Raw genomic sequence first — 6,464 nt, forward strand, 5'->3', positions numbered from 1 at the left:
TTACGGTCAAATCAAAAAGAAAACAAGGAGTTCACGATCAAACTTAACCGTGAACACCATCTTATTGGGCTAAAAACCCAAATTAAGCATATCAATCAACCGTAAGCACCTTAGGCCCAATCTCATTTCATTCGTAAACACCTCCTATATATATGGGTTTACACTCTCTTTAATTCATTTCACCCATTTTCAACCGTAAACACCCTCAAAACTCTCTCAATTTTCAAGTGCGGACAATGTCAAACTCTCTCAATCTTTAAGTGTTTACGATCGTATTCCTTCAAATCTTCAAACAATCCACCAAGAGCATTCATATTCACCTTCAAATCTTCATATGGCCTTCAAATCTTCATAATTCCATATGATCCAACCGTAAACTCCAAGCCTCCAACCGTAAACCCCTTATTTTTCCAACAATTCCAATTAAATCCCTTATAATTGCAATTTATTTGTAAGTCCTCTTTCACTTAATTAAATAATTATCTATTCTTATATTTGAATTAGTATTATTATTAATTTAAATGCGACGTCAAATATAATTATTTTGGGGCAACATTATTAGCACGTGCGCAAACCAGAGAATCCTCGCTACCACTTGCTAATTTCGATTAAGGCACATTCAAGGTGAGTTCATACCCCTACACTTTAACTGTTTTAACGTTTTTAGGGGTAGGATACAAGAAAGACACAAATAAAGATTAATGACTTATATATAGGATTTAAAAAGATTAAAATGAGTCGATAGATTCAAAACAAAGATTGTTACTTTTATAAATCACTTAGATATTTATCCCTTTTGTAAAATGTTGAGAATTAGGGAAGTTTTCAACATAATTGTAGAGTTTCAGTGTAAAACACGAATTGAATACATTAACAAACGAACAAAGTATGATAGGTATAGTTTATGAACAATTATCTTATCAATGCACGAAACACCGATTCAATACGAGCGAACATATAAACTATTTAGGGTATAGTTTATGAGTCATATAAATAGTCATTAAAATTCAAGGGATTCATTTATTCTGCACCTAATCGTTAGTACAACATTTTATGAGCGAGCATCTTCGCGTACTTGTTTAAGTACTCACAAATGTTCTAAGATTATAACAAGAGTCTCCTTGAGGGAGAGTGTGAGTTTGTGTATAGATCTATACGGGATTGACAACCCCTCACCTTGTTGTTAGCTACAGCTGGACCGACTGGTCTATTGTTGACAAAGTCATTTCAATTCCAACACCTGAAGAACGTCGTTCAGGCAATTCAATGATCAAGTATGGTTATAACAACTCATAAATTTGGTACTAAATAATATGATTAATGTATGAATGGTTATAACTTCAATTAGTTTTATTTTAAATTAATAGAACTACTATACATATTAAAGGATTCCGGAGTTTTCATAACATACTATATATACTGGTGATAGCCAGAGTTTTCATGTAAAAGGTTTTTTCATTCAAAACAACATTATACAACACATCTAGTGGTAACCAGACATACGAACTAATACATTATGGGATACCGTAACAAAAACACACATGTTAGAATATATTGAATTTTCTTGGAAACACACAAACATTTTCATTGATTTATTAACAGGTTTTCATTACAAAAACATGTTCATGAACTCACCTACTTAATGCTGATACTTTTTCAAAACCGCTTGTATTCTCAGGCAATCAGTAGACAGGTACCCCTGCAGGCTTTTGAGAGGATGAAGCGCATAGAGTCACGTCTTTATCTTTTGCTACTTTTGATGTATATAAATATGAATTGAAAAGATGTATATACCATGTATATATTCAATGTAATGGTTGTGTTTACGTTGATTACTGTGATGTAATTGTTGTGATACTACACATGACGTCCTCCACCCTAAACGTTTCTGCCATTTCGGTTTGGGGGTGTGACAGATTGGTATCAGAGCTATTGTTTATAGTGAGCTAAGTATATTAAACCTTACATGGTATAAAATTATAAACACTAAAGGAGCCGAAGTGCTTTGAAACTAAAAGTATACTTTTAAAATTTAAGTATTTTACAAGAAGTATACAAGTATACATACATACAAGAAGCTGTAACATAGTAAGAACTACACAAAAGTATTTTGGACGAGTCGAGTACTACGGTTAAACCTGAATAGTTATGAAATCATATGTGGGGCCAATATAACCTGATCAACTATATTTGTCCGAGATACGACCAACATGCGTTTGGGAGTGACTATTGTGTCGTGACAAGTCTAAAACTCAGCAAATCCAATACTAATGAAGCACATAGTTAAAATACTATAAGAGTATTTTATAAAAATATATCACTGCACAGAGTCGTTACATGTAGTACTAATCCTGACAAATGAAAGACCTGCAATTCCTTGTTTATGATAATAAACCTTTATTGTAGATCTCTGTTATTACTGTAGGATTAAGATATATCTTGCTCGAAAATATCCAATTCTTGATCTGTATAGGAGACTTATCGTCATTTTCCCCTTGTATCTTTTAGAAGAAGATGCCTCCCAGGAAGAGACCCAACAAAAAGAGCAACAATCCCCCGACAGATCCTCCTCTGCCACCACCTCCTCGGTTTGATCCTGCCATGTTCCAGGCAACAGTTATAGCCATTGTGTCTGCCACGATGGTGCAAAAAAATCCTGGTGGCTCTAGCGGATTAGGAAGTCGTACGCATTCCCATAATCTTGATAGTGGTCAGGGACACCAGAAGGAGTGTTCATATAAAGATTTTTTTGAATATGAAGCCGAATTCCTTTGATGGCAATGAATGTGTCATTTCACTAACTCAATGGTTCGAATAGATCGAATCAATTTTCGAGACCTGTGTGTGCCCAGAGTCAAGCAAGGTGAAGTTTGTCGCCTACACCTTCACCGATACAGTATTGACTTGGTGGAATAGTCGAGTCAAATCCTTAACTCTACCAGTAGCCAATGCCATGGGTTGGGAGAGTTTGAAAGAGTAGATGATTGCATAGTATTGCCCAAGGGGCGAGATGCAAAAACTTGAGCAGGAGCTCTAGAACCTGAAGATGAAGGGTTCCGACATTGCTGCATACAGAGCCAGGTTCAGTGACCTGGCTCTTCTCTGTCCCAGGATAGTCACCCCAAAAAGCAAGAAAATTGAGAGATACATTTGGGGATGGACACCCCAAACACAAGGGAATGTTTTGGCTGCTAAACCTTCCATTTTTGACAGCGCCAAGTTCCTAGCACATACACTAATAGATCACGGGGTTGATCATGAAATGGTAGCATCCGTTCCCGAACCACCAAAGGAGAGTGGCCAGAAGAAAAAGTTTTGGAACAAACGCAAGGGCAAGTCTTCACATGATCCCTCCAAGAAGCAACAAACCATGGCAGTCCACGCTGCTACCATTCCTGCTGCTATTCCCACTACTCCAACAACTCCCAACCGTTATGCCGGAAACATGCCCTTGTGCAACAAATGCAACTTCCATCATTTGGGAGTTTGTGGAGTGATGCAATGTGACAAGTGAGGCAGAAAGGGCCACACAACTCATTTCTACAGGACACCGGTCCAACCAACCAATCAGGCCTCTCGAGCTGGAGTAAGCCAAGCCTGCTATGGTTGTGGAGAAACCGGACACTTCAAGAGGAATTGCACCAAAGCAAAAACTGTTGGCAACACAGGGAAGGTGTTAGCAATAGGTCAGGATGAAACAGTCACTGATCCCACCGTAGTTATGGGTAAGTTCCTCCTCGAAAACTTTTATGCATAAATTCTTTTCGATAATGGTGCGGAGAGAAGTTTTGTTAGTCATGCATTTAAGAGTCTACTAAAGCATAAATCCCAACCTTTAACCGAAATATTTACCATCGGGATGGCAAATGGAAAGAAAGAGAGCACTAACGACGTATTCACTGGTTGTACCTTACCGTAAACGACCATTCCTTTCCAATCAACCTTATGCCAGTTTACATATAAAGCTTTGATGTGATCATTGATATGGATTGGTTGAGCCCCAATCGTGCTGATATCCTTTGTTATGAAAAATCCAATCACCTCAATTTTCCTTCGGGCGAAGCCCTCCTAGTCTATGGTGATAAAAGCAGCTCAAGTCTTCATATCATTTCATGGATCAAAGCCTAGAAATATCTGTGAAAGGAGTGCCATGCATTCGTAGCCCATGTCGTTAATGAGATGCAGGAAGTTAAAGACCTCGAGAGCATCCCCAAAGTCTGAAACTTTCCTGATGTCTTCCCCAAAGACATTCCCGGAATCCCTCCTGAGAGCCAAGTCAAGTTTCGAATCGACTTAATCCCCAGAGCTACCCCTGTAGCTAAATCCCTTTACCGTCTAGCGCCGGCAGAAATGCAAGAGGTATCCAGCCAGCTCAATGAACTACTTAGCAAGGTATTCATAAGACCAAGTTCCTCACCTTGGGGAGCCCCGGTCTTGTTTGTGAAAAAGAAAGATGGGTCCTTTCAGATGTACATAGATTATCGTGAACCGAACAAGCTTACTATAAAAAATCATTATCCGATACCTAGAAGCGACGACCTTTTTTATTAGCTCCAAGAAGCTAGAGTTTTCTCAAAGATAGACCTGAGATCAGGGTACCATCATTTGCGAGCCCATGAAAGTGATGTTCCTAAGACAACATTTCATACTCGGTATGGTCATTATGAGTTTGTAGTGATGCCCTTTGGTCCGACCAACGCACCGGTGATATTCATGGATCTGATGAATTAGGTGTGTCGCCCCTTCTTAGACAAGTTTATGATAGTATTCATTGATGATATATTTGTCTACTCTTGGAGTGAGGAAGATCACAGACAACACTTGAGGCTAGTGCTAGAAACTTTAAGGGCTGAGAAAGTGTATGCAAAATTCTCTAAGTGTGAATTTTGGGTCAGAAAAGTAACTTTCTTTGGTCACATGGTTAGTGAGGAAGGTATACACGTGGACCCTTCTAAAATCAAGGTGATTGAGAATTGTTTAGCACCGAAGACACCCAGATAAATCCATCAATTCTTGGGTCTCGTTGGCTACTATCGTAGGTTTATCCAAAATTTCTCTAGGATTGCTAAGCCTTTAACCACCCTGACTCAAAATGGTGTAACCATTAGTTGGCAAGAAATTCAAGACAGTGTATTCCAAAAATTGAAACAGGCCCTATGCAGAGCACTTATCTTGCGTCTGCTTGAAGGAACGGAGGACTTTCTCATCTACTGCGATGAGTCCAATCAGGGCTTAGGCTGTGTGCTCATGCAGCGGGGAAAAGTTATTGCTTATACCTCGAGATAACTGAAAGCACACAAAGTAAATTATACAACTCACGATTTGGAGTTGAGAGCAGTGGTCTTTGCATTAAAAATTTGGAGACATTATCTATATGGAACCAAGTGCACCATATTCACCGACCATAAAAGCCTATAAAACATTTTTGACCAGAAAGAGTTGAACATGAGGAAGCGGTGATGGGTAGAGCTACTCAGTGATTATGAATGTGAAATACGCTACCATCCTGACAAGGCCAACGTGGTAGCAGATACCCTTAGCCGAAAAGAGTAATCATATCGTAGAGTGAAGGCACTAACAATAACCATCCATTCCCATCTGCCCGCTCAAACCAGAGAGGCTCAGCTGGAAGCCTTAAAACATGAGAACATGTCAGATGAAGCCTTGAAGGGAATGGAAAAGAACCTAGAGATCAAGGGTGTCACACCCCCAAACCGAAATTCCGGAAACGTTCAAGGGTGGAGGACATCATGTATTGTATCACAATAATTGCATTATAGTAATCAAAGTAAACATAACCATTACATTAAGATATGAATATTTACATTTGTTCGATTCACTGTTTGTATACATCAAAAGAAGCAAAAATATAAAGACGAGACTCTGAAAGCTCCATCTTCTGAAAGCCGGGAGAATACCTGTCTACTGATTCCCTAAGAATACAAGCGATTTTGAAGGAGTATCAGCATAAAGCTGGTGAGTTCATAAGATGCTTTAGTAGTAAAAATCGTGTCAATGAATCTCAAAAGTTGTATGTATGTTTGCCAAGAAAATCCAATATTTTTCTATCATGTATGTTCGTTACTATGTTATGTTTGAAAACCCTAGCTACCACCAGTATGTATAGTATGTTCTGTTTGTAAAATCCTGGCTACCACCAGTATGTATTGTATATTATGTTTAAAAAACCCTTGCTACCACCAGTATGTATTGTATTTTCTGTTTTGAAAACCCTAGCTACCACCAGTATATATTGTATGTTTTTTTTTGAAAACACTGGCTACTACCAGTATGTATAGTAGTTTTATTATTTAAAATAAAACTGAGTAATGTTCCACTGGAATCCTCCAGTGTAATGTATGGTAGTTCTATTAATTAATTTAAAACTAATAAAGAATGAAATCCCGTAAACAATGGTTAGTTTATACTATTGTGAGTTCGTACAACCATGCTTGATATGACTA

The sequence above is a fragment of the Lactuca sativa genome, chromosome 3 (assembly GCF_002870075.4).
Source record: "Lactuca sativa cultivar Salinas chromosome 3, Lsat_Salinas_v11, whole genome shotgun sequence".
In the NCBI taxonomy this organism is placed as follows: Eukaryota; Viridiplantae; Streptophyta; class Magnoliopsida; order Asterales; family Asteraceae; genus Lactuca; species Lactuca sativa.